Raw genomic sequence first — 18,965 nt, forward strand, 5'->3', positions numbered from 1 at the left:
TCATGGCAAAGGCTGTGAGTACTTATGTACATGTGATTTTTTATTGTTTTTTTTTTTTAATTAAATTTGCAAAAATCTCACTGGGGAAGAGCACCCCTGAATGAGGCAGCAACCTCTTGATGAACAACACAGACAGCACCCCTTTTTGATGGACAACAAAGCACCCCTGCCAAGTGCGGACAGACAACCTGCAAAGCCACAAATACGTGGACGATAAACTGCGGCAGTGTTACCGTACAATAATAGCGCAGCTAAGTTGCTAACACACACATACACAAAAGAACACTTATATTTTAGTTTAAACTGGGAAACAGCACCCCTAATTGAAAGAGCACCCCCCTGGACAACAGAGCACCCACACAGCAGCAGCCTCAGTTAATGGACAGGACAGGTGACACAGCAGCTGCAGCACCCACTGAAGGAAGCCCCCCTTTATATACTGCACCGGGACTTGGTTTGACTCCGAACCCCTAAGTTCGGGTGTGTTTAGTTTTCAGCAAAAGAGAGCAGCTCATCTCTAATTTCTACTTCACCCTATATGTGCTAGGTATGGCCAGCTCTCCCCTGCGAAAGCTCCCCCATGCTTGTACAGATGTGATGTCTCGTCTGGTATCAACATCTTAGGATAGAGTTAAACAAAAGGAAAGTCTGATATTTTTTTTAATTGATTAAATAGATTTTTCCTTATTCATGCAGGTCTCATGAGGCCCAAAGTTCAAAGAAAGGGCTAAGTGAGCATGCCTAAAATAATAACTTTTTAAAGTCACACATTTGTTAGTACATAAGAACAGTAACTGACCATGCTGGAGGGAGGAACAACGGACAGTGACAGGATTTTTTAATGAGAGGAAAACAAAATTTGTTGTGAAATTTCTAAATAATGTAATAAAACAGTGTTTGCCAAACTCGGCCCTAAAGGCAATCTTATGGTGCATACACACGGTCAGATTTTTCCTCAGATCTGAACGATAACGATTGAAAAAATCGTTCAATCATTCATATCTGAAGGAAAATCTGACATGTCTGAACGATGAACGATGCGCGTTCCCGATGGTCAGATAACGATATCAATGATGTGTTTGCAGTCAAACTTGGACGATCCCATTCATTTTAATGCAGTCATAAATCGTTCAAATCGTTCAATCATTCAAATCGTTGGTAAAATCTTTCAAATCGTTCATCTGACACATCTGACAAATATGACCGTGTGTATGCACCATAACAGTCAAGGTTTTAAGGATAGCCATGCATAAACACAGGTGACTTAATTACATACATACCGACTTTGCTGCACCCTCCTCCGGGAGAGGGCAGCCAGGTCGGAAGAGAGGGGACGTGGCGGTCGGGAAAGTGGGCGGTGCAGGGGGCGTGGTAGCGTGATCACGTCATCATGGCCCCGCTATACAGTGCCGAGAAAACAGGCATTATATAGCAGGGCAGGGATATGACAAAAAGATGCACTACTGGTGTAAAAAAAATAGAGCATCTACATCCAACTCTGAATTTTCCCCTCTATGTCAAAAGAGCAGAGAAGGGGTTAAAGCAGAAACCACATTCGTACATACATCCCTCCTCTGCAAATTATCCAGCCTATAAGCAATGTGAAGATATGTGGCTTCTACTGTTCTTTACCTTCCCTAATCTATGTTAATAATATAACATATTACTGTGTTATAACTTATTATACCATGTCTCCCGTCCTCTCTTGGCTGCTAAGGATCAAAGATTTTTAGAAACACATCTACAGTAGGCTAGCCCTTTATGGACAATCCTTACAGTGATAATTATCCCATGCAATGAGATCGGTGACTTGTGATATATTCACTGTAAATCTCACAGCTACATCCAGACTTTATTAACAAATCTCCTTAGAAATTCAAGTAGGGCTCAGCACACAGGACTGATGCAGCTGTAACTCAGCAGGGCTGATAATTAAAATCAATAAAAAAGGATTATACACGCTGAAGCTGAAGATAAAGGAACAAGCGAGGTGACACAATGTTCCCAAATGTAGCCACTAGCAGCATCTCTCGTTTAAAGGCTTAAACAGCACCGAAAAATGGTGCAGCTCATATATATTTTCAGGAACAATTACTGTACACAATGTATAATGTATGTAGACAGACAGACAGACCTACCTACCAACCTACCTGTTATTAGGGGCCAGAGCCGTAGCTAGACTTTTTGGTGCCCTGTGCCAGAAATAGCATTGGCGCCCCCCTCATTTTTCAAAGGGAAATAATGCACCCAAAAAGGGGAAATGCCTCATGGGGAAGGGCCAGGGAAGAGATAGGAGAGGCCAGGAGATGCTGGGGACGAAATAAGAGAAAGTTGTAAGTGAGAATGATAATCAACAGAAATTTGACAGGCCCAAACAGTGCCCCCTGCCCTGTGGTGCCCTGTGCGATGGCACCGGACGCACTACCCTAGCTACGGCCCTGTTAGGGGCGAATAGGAGTTCCTGTAGCTATTCAATTGACCATACTGAGACTACAGGTCTTCTTGGGGGTGCGAGCAGAAATGTGACCTAAGTGCCGGCAACAATGATGTTTTCAGGCTTAGCGTGATGCTGTTTTCAAGCTTAGCGTGATGCTGTTTTCAGGCTTAGCGTGATGCTGTTTTCAGGCTTAGCGTGGTGCTAACAGCATTGCAGCCGTTACTTTAGTCGGAGAATGCCGGTTAGCTCTACTAAACACCCAGCTTAAGGGGTGATGACTGGCATTCTCCGATTTACGTGGTTCTTGCTGGGCTAACAGCGCGGTCAATTGAATAGCTCCGGAACTCCTTCCCAGTACTATTCAACATCGCTTGAATTGAATCACCCCCATTGTCATTGCATGGCTTCGCTCCTACTTGGGTTTGACTCATTAAACACTCATGCTGAGTTGGATAGAAAAAGCTAGCTCAAATTGTGCCCTGGAAAAGGTGCATATTGTTTAGCTTGCTGAGCTGCCCATCTACACAAGATGCGTACAGTTTAGCAAGGGCAACCTTTGCACCTGTTTACTCCTGGGACGGGATGAATCAAGGGGAGAAATACGGTCAAACCCCAAAAATGTGTATTTAACCGAATTTCTCATATGCACCAAGCCCCGGAGTGCGATGCACTTGGTTGCGGTGGGTAACGACATCTTCCCGATGGCATTACCCATAGAAGTCTATGGGCTTCTCTCCACAGAGTCCATTTGAATCCCTCCAAGCAGCCATGCGCAGAAGGACGCCGGAGGGGCTTCTGGGTCATAGAACCGGAAGTCACTCCATAGCAAAGGGCTGCTCTCACTGATAGAGCGGTCCTTTGCAGTGATCGTCATGCATACCGGTGTTACCAACGCCAGCAAGCATGCGATGACCAGCGGAATGCATCGCGCCCTTGGAGAGATAACTAGTTTACACATACAGTATATCAACTATCCCAATTTTGGCAGAACAGTTATGTTTTTGTCCTGTGGGATACTGCTAAAAAGTGCCAGGAGAGGGCCACAAGAATGCCCCTAGAGGCTGGTGGCAGCCCAGCAGCTTGGGGAGAGTGACAGAAAATGGGGCCATAGTGCAAAGCCATGCCCCCTCCACCCTGTGAATCGCAGTCACACCCGTGAATCATGGCTGCAACCACTTTTCGGGTGCACGCAAACAACCCTACTGTTGGATAGCTATTGGGAGGTATGTTATATATGCCTGCTTTACACCTGGAGATGTGGCTTCACAGTGGTGGTAGTGCATTCTAGAAAAGCACTATTTAAATAATGTACAATATAATGCATGGCTGGACGGTGTTATTAATAACTTATACACTTCTATTTATCATGTTAAAGCAAATTCAAATCAAGTTCAAATCAATACACACATCTATCTCCTTCAACTTTAAAAGTTCAAATGGGAATCTGCTTTATTGCAAATATCTCTGTAATATTGCAAATATATTGTAGCAATCACATTACTATAGTACTGTCACAACCAGGGTTTCTCGGCATGGTGGTCGGCAGGTGTTACCTGTGAGGATGCTGTGGCGGGGGGCGTCTGGCCTTGGTTCTGGTGTCTGGCAGGGAACATTGGCTGTGCATGGACCTGTTTGGGCATGCTGTCACTCTGTGCTGGGTAGGCCTGGTGGTTTTTCCATTCCGCTCCGGCATGAGCGGTGCCATCTTGCTTTCAGCCATGTGATCTAGTCGGCCAATCCTGGCATGTCACATGCTCACTCTCTGACCAGTCACGGCTTAGCACTGGGTATTTAGGGGAGTTCAGAGCTCCCTTTCGTTGCCAGTGCAATGTGTTTCTCAGCGCAAGCTGAGAGAGAGTTCCTGAGCTTGTCCGCCTGCGTGTTGGATCTCTGCCTAAGCCTGCTTTACCTGACCTGCTCCACACCCTGCTGGAATCCCCTGCCTCCTCCCATTGCCTCTCCCTTGCCTGAGTACCTGTGTCAGCTGTACCCTGCACCCTGCCTCCTCTCACATTTCCTCTGGGCATTATTCACTTCAGCCTCACAAGACCTGGAATACTGGACTGCCTTCCTGTTATCACTACCTGGACTTTTTTCCATTGCATCACTACAGTTCCCAAGTGCACTTTAGTGCTAAACCCGGACTTTCTGTTTTGCCACATTCATGTCTGTTAACCCATTCATTAAAAACTCCACGTTTATTTTTAAATCTGCTTCAGTGTCTTCTCCTATTACCACCCCGGGTCCACAACAAAACCAGAACCTCACAAGTACTAGCATAAGCGTGAGGAATTCAGACACATTCTGCCAATCAGAAATGGCCGTCTTCACCAACATCAGCAAAAGGGACTCAGCAGCCGCAAGTGTTCCACCTCCAAATATGCGCAAATGCATCTTTCTTGTAGAAAAGCATCATGGGGCGCATTTTGTGCGAACACACACTTGCTGTAATGCGCCAGTGCTAACACCCCCTCACTTACTACCTCACCCATACCTCCGTTACGTTCCCTTTTAGCACAAGGGCTATTAGGGGGTAAATACATCTCAGTTGCCATGGGGATGGATGCGCAAGAATTTTGTGCGCTTGAGTGAAGTTCAAAAGAGTTGTATTTACTTATGAAAAAAGGCGCAAACTGCGTTTACATCCAACTCTGCATGAGCCCCAATGTGTTAATTTATCACTTTGTGTTAATAAGAACTAAAAGTAGGGGATCTGTCTAGTACATTATAAAAATAAGCAGAACATCTAAATATTAAAGAATTGCAGTCTATTGTATCCGAGGAGACTAACATTTTTCAAAATTGCCAGTAATTGTCCATACACAATTCATCTCATGAAAAAATTACAAGCTGTCAGTTTTCCCTACTCAGAAGACACTGTTTTCTCTCCAACAATAAAAAGGAAAGAGATTTATTAACATAGAGATTGTTGGGGAGAGGGAGTGGGCGCCTCTCTGATGTGAAGGTGTTATTATGAATGGCCGTACTCTCAGTTCTCCAGGGATTTTCACAGAGAGGTTTAATTTAGCCATCGTTAAATCTCCATCTCACTTTCTAATATAGTAAGCGAAAATATTATTTTATTACTACGATGAGGAGTGACACACAGATGTAGTGTCACTGATCTACTAATTGGTATCTTCTGCATGCATGTATTTTGCATTCAATCGTGGAACAGACCCATAATAACACATAATAGATCTAATCTGCATTTTTTACATCTATTCCTAGCTATTTTTTTTTAGTATAAAAGAGCTTTGAGTATTGTTCACATATAAGTTTCATTTTCTCATCAGAACTGAATATAGCTGAGAGAACAGGTCAGGGAGAGAGTCACAATTTTTTTTTCCTGGCTCAGACTTTCTGTCACAAAGAATAAATAAGCATTCATCCCCCACCACCACCCACCCTACCCTGCAAACAGCCTTCAATTACCACATGCACAAGTGGATCGGTGCTGTGATGGGATCGGTATGATCGAATCCCGACGCTGGAACACCGGCAGTGAAGATCCCAATAGGTAAGTATTTTTTCTATTTACTAACCTAACTCCCCCCACTGACCTTCCCTTAGGGGTGCCTAACCCTAACCTTAACCCTAACCTCCCCCCCAAGTGCCTAACCCCCCCTGTTAGTGCCTAAACCTAACCCCCCCCTTCCCCACAGCCTAAACCTGTCTCCCGGGGGGGGGGGGTGCCTAACCCTAACCTCCTCCCATAGGTGCCTGACCCTAACCCTCCCTTCCCCTAGCCTACTTCTAACCCTCCCGGGGGGGTGTCTAACCCTAAATCCCCCCTCCCCGTGAGCCCCTAACCTAACCTTCCCCCCTGTGCAGCTGTCCGCGCCCACCACCCGGCTTACCTTCGATTTGTATGCTGGGCGTTGGGCTCCTGGCGTAAATAAAATCGGCATCTCGAACGCCTGTCATTAGACCCCTGCCGGGATTAGACAGTCGGGAAGCTGGCGGTTGGCATTTCGACCGTCGGCTTTCTGACTGCATCCCGCTATGATGTGGGTCCCACTGGTGGGGTGGTGGAACAGACCTCTTGTATAGGGTCTGTTTTACATAAGTTAGACTTAGCGCTGCTGACCACTATGCAAAGCAATACAACTAGAACACCTCAAATTACAAAAAATGTTGACAGAAGTGATTCCATCGTGGGCAAAGCCGCGGGCAACAGCTAGTTTTTAAATAAATAAAAATTCACACTTGGAGTAATATTACATCTTGGCATTCTGCATGGACCGGCAGCAGAGAGTTAGGCTATGGGAAAGGAGGGTTAGGGATAGGTACTAGGGGGAGGGGAAGTCCGGGTTTGGCTATGGGTTGGGAGGTTTGGGTTAGGCACTAGGGGGAGGGTTAGAGTTAGGGGTCAGGGATAGTCTTACAGCCGGAAGTGATGCAGGGTCAACCGGAAGTCATCATGACGTCAACACCAGACCCGGAAGACACCGCTAAAAGCTGCCCGATCCGTCGCACCATGCAAGTCACCATGACACCACCATTCGCCCCCACAGTAAAAAAAAATAAAAAAATAATGGCCGCTGGTAGCAACAGAAAACAAACACATTAGCCCGCACAGGAAAAACATAAAACGCTATAGTTGCCCCAGCCCCCCACAGAAGATTATTCTGTCAGTATCACTGCAGCTGCACTGCATTCCCTATAAGGTGGCACCTCTGTTCGCCTCCCAGCAGGAATGGCCTTCGAGCCAATCCTGTTTGTGGAGGAAAGAACAGGGGAAAGTGGGCTCTAGGTGGTCGGCTGCATAAAGTAGTGACATTGAGCCTGATGGATGCTAATGCTGCGTCTGTGCGAAAAAAAGTCGCAGATTTTTATATTCCATCGGTGCATTCACAAATCCAAGTATCTACGTACAAAGATGCAGCATCGGTCACAGTTCCTTTAATAATCGGCCTACTTAGTAACCCCATGGTCACGCAGAATGGGCACGGGAATTGAGACGCCAGAACTATTTTTATTGCGTATGTGATCAAAGACGCAGAATGCAAAATGCCCCCAAATGGTCACGGCACGCCTGCCTTTTTGCCGCCACTCCCCCATTACCTTACCCCAAACACTGTCTTACTGTCAATTATACTGCAGGTAAATAGATGCTGCAAGCAATGACAGTAATGACCCTTTAAGCATGCGCAGTTTAATGATAATCATTTAACTGCGTAAGAATCAGCATTGTGTCCATTTCTGAATCAGGCCCGTTATCTGAATTATCTCATCCAATGGGACTTATGCTTCAGCAATAGGTTACACGACCTCTACCTCTACTGATGGTCCCTCCTCACAGTCTCAGTAAGCAGGAACCAGCTTCTTGAGCACTGTGGCTAGCCTGAGAAAAATGTGGAAGAAATTATGCATCTGTGCTAATAAACGGTTATCAACACAGGGCCGAAACTAGGATATCTGTCACCCGGTGCAAGGCAGCAATTTTGCGCCCCCTCCCTTCTTGTACCAGGATTTTGTCCTTGCTCCTCCAGTAAGGACCTCTAGCATCTGTGTCCTCCTTGGCGGCGGCCATTTTTGGATGGCCGTTTTCTGAATCTGCAGCCCCCAAGCCACCGTGAGTCAGCCCTTTTTCACTCTCTGCATTCCGGCACCCGGTGAATGTGCACCTCTAGCCCCCCCCTAGTTGCGGCCCTGATCAACATTACAGTATATTTGGTCTGTTTCCCAGAAACAGCAATTCTAAGCTGTCACCTCTGCAGGACTTATTTTGCATCATATACATGCGGAAAGAGTACTATTGGTGAGTATTATATTTGGGTATTGCTGATATAATGTATGAGAGCTATTGGTAAAATCAATAGGCCACACTGTGTAGCTATGATGTCCTCTGTATTTTATAGTGGTCAATGTAATGCTGCCTATTTTATATAGTGGGCACTATATTGCTCTCTGTATTATATGGCAGTCACTGATGTTCTCTGTATTATATGGGGGTCACTGATGTTCTCTGTATTATATGGCAATCACTGTAATGCTCTCTGGGCCTAATTCAGAGCCGGACGCAATTAGCGCTCGCTCGTCCTGAAAATAGGGGTGGCTATTCAAATGAACCGTTCGCTCTATGCGGTCTGTTCACGCCTCTAGGTCTGAATGAGCGAACAAAACTTGCGGTCGTTTTTTAAAAAAATACGCCCCCTGGCCGCTCGCATCCTACGTCATGTCCGCTATTTATTAGATTAATCGAGTACATCGACCAGGGTAAGAACTGCTCGCTATTCTTGAGGTTGGTTTTTGCTACCACAATTTTGCGAGCAGTTCTGGCTATAAAATAACCCAGTGACGTGGTCAATGACGCTGCTGTATTAATTATGCACACCCTTAATACGCCCGTTTTGACCTTTAAGCACGCCTGCGTTCGGATCTCCACTCCCCGTTTTCAAGCACCTTCCCCTGTTACCACCCACATACACCTCATTCTATCACTCAAAATAGCAGGCATTCGCTATTTAGCGAACAAACGATTTTCAGCCGCACTGACTGGTTCGCGCATGCGTATTACGATCTGTACGCATGCGCAGTTGGGCAAACATCGCTCGGAGCGAACGAGCAGCCGCTTACGAGCGGCTCTGAATCAGGCCCTCTGTTTTATATGGCAGTCACTGATGCTCTCTGTTTTATATGGAGGTCACTGTAATGCTATATGTATTATATGGTGGTCACTGTGATGCCCTGTTTATCATATGATGGGCACTGTAATTCTATTGGTATTATATAGCGTTCACTGACGTTGTCTGTATTATATGGCGGTCACTGTAATGCGATGTGTATTATAAAGCAGTAACTATAATGCTATCTGTTTTATATGCCAGTCACTGTGATGCCCTTTTGTTATATGGCAGGCACTGTAATGCTATCTGTATTATTAAATGTGTTAAATAACAAGAAAGTGCTAAATGTAAACCTCCTAAAAATATATAATATATATAAAAATATATAAAATACGGATCTGCAAAGCTATAATCAGTAAAAGTACACACATAAATTGCAAACTATTAAGATGTTTATAGGCCCTCTATTGAATATATGTGATTTTCCTCCCGAGCTCCAGCAAAGTAAAATCTGAAAGCTGTCCCTCCCTTACCCTACTGACGAGTCTCCTCTCAGCGGCCGATGCAGATAGTCGGTGTGCCTCTTTTCTTCCCCCACCGCAACGCCGGGACCAAGGCAATGGTTCCTGGATTTTAATTATCTGGCAGTGGTTACTGCGCCCGGCTCCTTACATGCCGCTGCATTATCTCTCTGCTCTGTGTTATATGCTATGGATGTATAACACAGGGGAGCCTCCACGGGAGAAATAGATGTTTAAAACCACTGTAGCTGAGTGTAGATATTATCATTGTCCTTCACCAATGAGTTTCATTATGATAAATAACTTTTTCAAGGTGATCAGACACCTCTCCTCCACACCTTTATTCAAATAGCTCTTGTGAGGTTCTGAAGGTGGGGTTTTTAATAAGTGACTTAGAAGACATGGGAATGACAAATGAAAAAGTCCAGGTATAGCACTAAAGTGCACTTGATAACTGTAGTTGGGGGTTAATGGGAAAATGTCCAGATAGTGACAGGCAGGAACAGTCCAGTATACAAGTATGGTGAGCTGAAACAGAATGCAGGTATGATGAGCTGTAACTGAATGCAGGCTGAGTTAATGAAGTCCAGCTGGGAGTGAAGGGAGGCAAAGTGCAGGGAACAGCAGGTTTAGGTACTCAGGCAGGTGAAAGGTATGTGGAGGGTGCAGGGTAAATCCAGCAGGTTGGAGCAGGCAAGGTACAGGCTAGGAGCGTAACAGGCAAGCAGGCAGATAAGGCACAGGTACTCCCTTTCAGCCACAGCTGAGAAACACGTTGCACTGGCAAAGGAAGGAAGGCCCCGGACCTTCCTAAATACTCAGTGCAGCGCTGCGACTGGCTGGAATGAGCACATGACCTACCAGGATTGGACAGCCGGAATCACATGGCCGCAGGCAAGATGGCGTCGCCCATGCCAACGGAACGGAACCACTGCCAGACCTCACCAGGCCTAGTGACAATGTGCCCGCACAGAACCACGCGCAGCCAATGCCCCTCACCAAACACCAGCACCGCTGCCAGAGACCCCCGCCATAACGACCTCACAGGTAATAGACTACCATGCCGAGAAACCCTGGCCGTGACAGCTCTCAGCCTATTGGCTACATTCAGCGGCAGTCCAGACTTGCTGTATTAAAATTATACTTTATTAAAGACTCATTTAAAACTCATTATAAACTCATTAAAACAATGGTAGTATATAAAATAGATTCCTTGATCTTATAAAAAATGGTTGTATTTCCAAATAATCTCCGCCTCTCCAGTCTTGCTTCACATTTTGGATCGCCAGAAAATGTAATCCTTTGGGGTTCTTGTTATGTACAGTAAGGAAATGGTTTGATACACTGGGACTGATTCAGCAAGGAAAGCACAGATGCAGACGCACACACCAGGCAGCTGCGAGAATATGCTAATGAATGCATACGCACGGCAATCACACCACAAAGATGCAGACGCCCAGCACTACATAATGCTGCCCCCTCTACCGTCCACTAACGCACAAGGCTGAGAAAATATCGGGAACATCGAGTAACATCGGAGCAGCACGCAGACTAAAGGTAGACCTGACCCTGCCTCAGGAGTTGAGAGACTTCCTGCACGCAGAGGGACGTCAGGTTGCGTCTGTCATCTCAGTGGCTTAATTATGCACGCCCGGGGTGCGAGCATACTAGCACGTTCGGCCAACCACTCCCCGTATCCACCCACAAATGGCACTTCCTGTCAATCACTTTTCCCTGGGTCTACATATTCACTGCCCTTGCTTTTGCAGATGCAGTGAGCAGTTCGCACCCGCGCACTGCGACCCAGATGCATGTGCAGACTGCGAACATCGCCCAATTCCGTGCATCTGCATCTGTGCGTATCTTGCTGAATCAGGCCCACCATGTGTTCGGAAACCATTCGTAATTTTGTTAATATGTTCCCCTATCCTTATTTTCAGTTTTCGTTTTGTGCGACCAACATATTGTTGCCCACATGTGCATTCTAATAAGTAAATCACCACCTCTGTATTGCAGCTGAAATTGATTCGTATCTTATGTGTCGAGTCTCTTGTTTTGGAGGAAAAATGTCCGATTTGTTTTGTAGTGGAATACTTTTTATTTCTGCACCCTGCACAGTTATTGCAGTATGTGAATCCTTCTCTAGTCTGCATTGGAGAACGTAGTTCTGGGGGGGATACAGCTATTTGTTAGCGCATTTTTGAGAGTTTGTGCCTTTTTGTAGACAATTCTTGGCTTGCATGGAATAATATCTTTAAGATTTGGATCCAATCTCAATAAATGCCAATGGCATTATTAAGCAGTCACTGATGTGTCTGTATTATATGGTGGTCACTGTAATGCTACAGTAGCTGTATTATAAGGCAGTCACTGTATTGATCTCTTTATTATATGGTGGTCACTGTAATGCTATATGTATTATATGGTGGTCATTGTGATGCTGTATGTATTATATGGTGGTCATTGCGATGCTTTGTGTATTAAATGATGATCAGTGCAATGATGTGTGTATTATATGGGGATCACTGCAATGATCTGTGTATTCTATGGGGATCATTGCGATGCTTGTGTATTGTATGGCAGTCACTAGAATGCTTTGTGTCACTGTTCTCTGTGCTGTATGGTGGTTACTGTTGTGGTCTCTGTATTGTGGTGGTCATTTGGATGCTCTGTGATGGGTGGGGTAGTGTAGTATTGGCAGCGATACTTCCCTTTGTATCCTGAGACAGCAGAGCCTGCAGTGAAAGTTTGTTTGTGCCTCTGCTATTCATTCCTCCATGCAATCTCCATTTAAAAGTGACGACAGTCAAGGCATCCCAGAACCACAGTATAAATGCAGCAGGGGATCTCAACCTAATGTAACAGGATAAAAAAGGGATTTGTCCTCACCCTACAAACATTTCAGTGTTTACAATGATGATATATGTTTTCAAGCAGGGATGCTTAGCTCTACATTTTGTAACATGTCCAGTCAAAAATTAGGTTTGGAAGGTTTATCGTCATTTCTCTGATATCTGCTGCAAAACCCATGTAATACATCCAGGGGATACTTAAATAAACATCCATTTTTTGGGGATTTCCCACAAAATTTGCTTAATAAATATGCACCTATAAGTCCAGGTTTTGGGGTGCTCTATGAATTCTGAATGAATAACATTGTTGAAAGGTATGGTCTGGGATTCCAACACTTCCTCTTTGGAGACAGGTTGTAGTTTATCTTCCAAATGTTCTTTGAGTACCAAGGGAACATTATTGGATAAGTGGATAGAACATATCTACTGCCAATGCTTTGATTGGTTGAGTAATCAATTGTACATAATTTTTCTCTGACATTGTCAAACATTGTGATGAAAATGCAATTGGTTTCTCCATTCCATTTCTCCTAATGTGAGACAAGACTGCTCCTACTGTATGTCATTGGATGACCCATCGCATGCCACCTCAATAGGCAACTGTAGGTCGAATTAGTATACACCTTATCTAAAGTAATTTGTTTCTTGGTTTCTAGATTTGCCTGCTCACAGTCTTTTGACCATTACCAACATACATTCTTCTGTAGCAGTGCATTCAATGGACGTAGTACTGTAGAAATGTAGGGCAAGAACTTGTGGTATTAGTTAACTAAACACAAGTATGATTTTAATTGGGTCATGTTCTGTGGCGGAGGTGCCGGAAGTTCATGAGTTTATCATTTGACTTTTGTTGACCCTTTTTGTTGACTACGTGCCCGATATAGGATATTTGTTCTTTGAAGAGCTTGCACTTATTCTTGTTTACCCAATGTCCATATTATTGCAATCGGCAAAGGACTTTTGATAGATTTTTAAGATATTCTGTATTTTTTCCACTAGTGATAATATTATCCAAAAAACATTGTACGCCTGATATTTCTTGTGATACTAGATTCATGGCGCTTTGCCAGAGAGCGGGAGCTGAGGTTATTCCGTAAAGAAAACTATGGTATTGCAAAAGGTCTTTAGGTGTGTTAACGGTTCAATATTATTTAGAAGCCTTGTCAGCTTCCCTTTGTAAATATGCCCGTGTCAGTTCGATTTTTGAAAAATGATCTCCCCCTGACAAGGCTGTAAAAATATATTTTTTATTTTGAGCAATGGGCAGTGTACTATATGTGGGGCAGTTGGGTCTTTAATGGTTGTTTTGAAATCTATACTTTTTAGCTTTGATCACTACAGGGACTATTGGAATAATCCATTCACTCCATTTGACCGGAGGATGTAAACCAGAATATATCAAATTGTGTAGCTCCTCCACCATTCATGGATGAATGCCATAAGGAACTGGGCATGCTTTAAAAAATTCAGTAGATGCATCTGCTTCCAATTCTGTATGGCACGTGATCCCTTATAGAGTATCTATTCTTTTTTCGAATATAGGCTGAACCTTTTTCAGTAGTGATGCCAGACCTTTTCCAGCAAGGTCGGCCCGTGAAAAAGGCATTTGTAATCCTCTAAAATTGATGACAGATAAAGAAGACAGATTGATGACAGATAAAGAAGACCCAGGTTTAGATTTACTAACGGTCTGTTTCTTGAAGCAGCCGTTGCTGGTGGCTTTGACCAATTGTGCTAAACAACAACAGGAATAAATGCTAAATCAGGCTTGTGTGGCATTGCTTCCTGTTCCCATTCTGAAACTAATGGTCAAAGCCTCCAATGATTGGCGGCATTGGCAAACCATTCTCCCCAAGTCCAGCTCCAATGATCAGAATTGATTTAGCTGCTCCATATACTCTGTGATGGATTCATCTTTATTTTGGCATCTTTTATAAAACTGAAACCTCTCAGCAATCACAAACCAATGTCAAATGTAAATGATTCTTTAAGGTGTCCACTAAGGGGGAGATGTACCAAGCCTTGGAGAGAGATAAAGCACCAATCAAACAGCTTCCGTCATTTTTTAAACACTGCCTGTAAAGTGAAAGTTAGGAGCTGATTGGTTTAGTACATCTCATGTACTAAAGCATATATTGGCTGGTTTCATTTGTATCACTAGACCCGTACTTAATAAGCTGAAGTTTTTGGTGCCTATAACAATTACCAAAACTGCCACCTATTTGTCATCATTATCAGTGAGGCAATAGAGGTAAACTCTCTCGGTGTATGTGACCCAGGACAGGATGCATCAATGCTAAACATGCAGTCAAACCTCCAAAAATGCCATTTTCAGAGGTTTGACCGCATTTTCCATATGCGTACCCAGCTACAGAAAACAAAGCTAGTAGCTATAGATAGTTTTACCTACTAGAAGACTATTGGCTCCTTTTCTAGGCCTTCCCTAAAAGGGGTCACATGGGGGGGCTGCCCTGGGTCCCAGGGTCCCCTGAAGTCTCCACACCACAAAGGACAGCACTTATCGAAAAAGCTGTGCTTTGCTTTAATGTACATGTATATGCCGCTACTAAACGCTGGTATGCATGCATTCATTGGTGCGATGCATCACATCCAAAATGCAATACGTGATGCATCCTGCCCCCACTCTTTAATATCACTAATATCACTAATAATATCACAAATAAAAGCAGTAATAGTGCAAATATAAGCAGACCTATTGAAAGGTTTCAGTCCTCCGATTGTATACAGAAACAATACCCTCAAGGGTACTTTGCTGTTAAAGGGACAACCTGTTATTGGTCTTTTTTTTCAATGCAGAAAATGGTCTCTGTTGTTTTCCTGGGGCAAGAATATTACAGTTGATCTGTTGGGCTCCCTGGCTCCGCCCCCATTAGCTGTTTAGCTGTACAACGATACTGTGCTGGTAACGACTGCTCTCCTGTAGGTCCTATTTGTGCTGTGGTTGTTGTTGTTAGAAGGAAGAGATTTTCAGAATTTGGGATTTGCCCAGGACGAATAGGGAGGCTCTGGCATTTCTCCAGCAGAAGGGCATTTTGAGCAGCGTCTGGATGTGCCCAAACCTATATGAGGCCAACTTTTAGTATGGGACAAAGAATTTCGGGAAGTGTAATGTTAAAAAATATCAGGCCGAAGTGAACCTGAGAGTGGGGAATTAGTTTGAAGGCAGCCACAAAATTGGGAAGAAAGCTCCTTTTGAAACCATCCTTGGTGCAGTCCATTAATTCAGGTCTCCTCATATACAATACTAAGCACTACTTACTGTACAGTTGAATTTGGTTAAATACACATTTAAATTAGGGGTGAGCGGATTCGGTTCTACTCGGTTCCGTTCGGATTTAAAAACCAAATCTTATTGGGTATCAGCTGTCACGAGTTTTGGATAGCCAATAAGATTCGTTTTTTTAAACAGAACGGAACTGAGTAGAACCGAATCCGCTCACCCCTAATTTAAATACTCCAAACCAAATTGTCACAGTTTCGATAGAAAGATGATATTGAAATATGGGGCTGATTCAGCATTGCACGTAAATGTGCAGAACTGGTCCCGCGTGATCACACGCAGCCCCTGCTAATTGACAGGCAGAGGCATTTAAGGGGCGGAGTTTGGGTGGGGCCCACCAGCTTTCCCGGAAACGGGGCGTGTCGGCCCTGATTTCTAGGAGTAGCAAGGCCAGGAGCTCCGTCCAGGCTTACTCAGCTGGCCGGCGGCCCGGCGCCAACCACCACAGCGTCACAGTGCTGGGATCACAAATGCAGCAGGGGGTGTCATACACCTCCTGCTGCATTTGCATATTAGTAATGACAGAATTGCAAAGCTGGTTGTGTGCAGCTACGCAATACCATCCTAAGCTGAATCACCCCCATAGTTAATAGTGTGATGAAATGCAAAAAAATTGCAATAAAAGGTTGTCCTGTTAATAGCAAAGTACCTGAAAAATAAGTAATGTGGGGACTAATCTGGGGGACATGTGTAAAAATCACTGGTGTACGGCGTAGCAAGATTGACAAAAGTTGTTGTGCATTGGGGCGTATTAAGGAATAATTACTGGGCATGTTGGGTATATTAGAGAATAATTGCTGGGCATGAGGTGGGCATATTACAAAATAGTTACTGTGTGGAGTGGGCATATTAGTTGAGAGTAGTTGCTGGGGCAGGGGAATATAAGAGAAAAGTTGTCGGGCATGTGGGGCACGTATGAGAATAGCATGTATGAGAATAGCATGTATGACAATAGCATGTATTGGAATAGCATGTATGAGAATAGCTGGCAACTCCCACCTTAGAAAAAAAAATAATGGCAAATACTAGGGCGTATATTTACTAAAGTGAGAGTTTTTAGAAATGGAGATATTTCCCATAGCAACCAATCAGATTCTATTTAACATTTACCTAGCACCTTCTAGAAGCTGGAATCTGATTGGTTGCTATGGGCAACACCTCCACTTCTAGAAACTCTCACTTTAGTAAATATACCCCTATGCATGTGATGCTTTACATCTTTGTGTACTGCGAAAGGGGACATATCTTCACCTCAGACAACACCGGGCCAGGTAATTAGTACTCGTCTACCCCTCTTTCTGTGCTCCAGATAACTACTATCGTCTCTACCAAAATGGGAGGAGGTAGCATCACTTTTCACTGTTAAAATATTTAGTTATGACTCTGTCCGAAACCTCCAAAGATGTGTTGGCTATGGAATGCGCTGCTCAGTCAGTATACCCATATATGTCACATGCAGCCATGCATCACACCTTTTATTCTGATAGCCCTCCCACCTGGCCTGCTGGAATTCATGGAAAACAGCAGTTATAGAAGATAGGAGATGTATCCAATAAAGAGCAGAGAAGAGGATAAGAGGAGAAATTGCTCATAGCAACCAATCAACATCGAGATAGCATTTTATAGAATGTACTTGATAAATGCTACCTCAAAGCTGATTATTTGCTATGGGCAACTTCTCCACTTGTCCACTCTTTAGAAGGCTTGTAACATATCCCTTATAGAGTAGCTATATAAGACTTCACCTTGTGAGATTGGAATGGTCACCTGAGAGGAGAGTGGATGTAAGGACATCTGACCAGCGAAATACCCTTCCCCATATAGTGTGAGGAGACGGTAAGGTCATTGCTGAAGGTGGGTCCAGCATTCTATGGGGCATATCCAATTAACCGTGGGATTTCACCCGTGGCTAATTGGATATGCCCCTATGTGTAATCAGTACCTTTACTGTGTCACATCTGCCTCACATCTCTACCTACTTAGGCTCACACTGTACCTGAGGGAGGTGCTGTAAGAGAGGCCTTCTGCTACATGTCAGTGCGTGTCCTTTGCGTGTGTGAGTTAATTTATGTGACAGTGAACTGGGAATTGCTGTGGTTTCTCCTCAATCTGTAATTGGGTGTAGGCACAAAAGGACAATATTGTTTACCAGGAATCTGTTAGTGTCTGGGCTGAGGGCAGCAACAGCGGCATTGACCTCCTGTATTAGAGACGCCATCTTCCCAGTACAGTCCATAGGAGCCAATGTGAAGAAAGTCAGACTGTGCTGGAACCAATCAGAACTGCAGGAGCAGATGAGAACTTATAAACAAATGAAAAGTAAAATACTAAAAAACAGCAACTTTATACATAAATGTTGCCACATACTGTATGATAAATACTTTTGTGATGCCTTCTCCCTTTTACACTAATGTAAGACATAAATGATACTAAGCAGAGTGGTATTTAGGTGAACACCAGAAACGTTTTATTTAGTTAAAGAGATGGTTCTGGACACTATGGAAGTGACACTTTTGTTGTGATGGTTAGAACTTCATATTAATTCTTGTGTCTGGTCTGTCAGCTGTATTCAGATTAGACTGGGTGTCTTCTGTCTAATATTGTCACACGGGGTGGAGGTGACTCAGAGAGGGTAGATGTAAAAGCCCCTTTTCTGATATTCAGGACAGCTCTGCAGGAAAAATAGGAGGGATGGAGGGGGCAGGAAGGCATCACAATAGATGATAGGGTGGGTGAGGCACTTATGGGATGTCAAGGGGTACATGAGCACTTATGGGATGTCAGTACATGAGCACGTGGTGGAACTGCGCTCATGTTGGGACTCCATGAGGCCCTGGAATGGCACCTTGGAATCTGCACAGGTGGGGATGACTGCCACTGAATCCTGCTGGGGCCCCCTGGTCCCAAATTTGTACGCCACATGCTCATGTTCGGTGGCCATTGGCCCATGTTGGGCACAATTCGGCTCTGCAGATGAGCCTTGGACCGGTGTTTGAGCGGCGCAAGCCGATGTTGGGGCAGTGCCGGGCAATGTTGAGGTGGTGCCTGGCGCTGTTGGGGAGGCACTGGGCGCTGTTGAAGAGGCACTGGGTGTTGTTGGGGTGGCACCTGGCGCTGTAGATGAGGCACTGGGCACTGCTGGAGAGGCACTAGGCGCTGTTGGGTCATTATATGCCTCTGTTGATCCTCCCTGCAGCTCCGAAGGATCGCTACCCGTGCAGAGGTCGATGGCAAAAAAACTATTTTGTTGCAAAACAAACCAGTTTTGTATCCAGCCATAGT

Source organism: Taudactylus pleione, unplaced genomic scaffold, assembly GCF_031769625.1.
Source record: "Taudactylus pleione unplaced genomic scaffold, aTauple2 ptg000612l, whole genome shotgun sequence".
NCBI classification, from domain to species: Eukaryota; Metazoa; Chordata; class Amphibia; order Anura; family Myobatrachidae; genus Taudactylus; species Taudactylus pleione.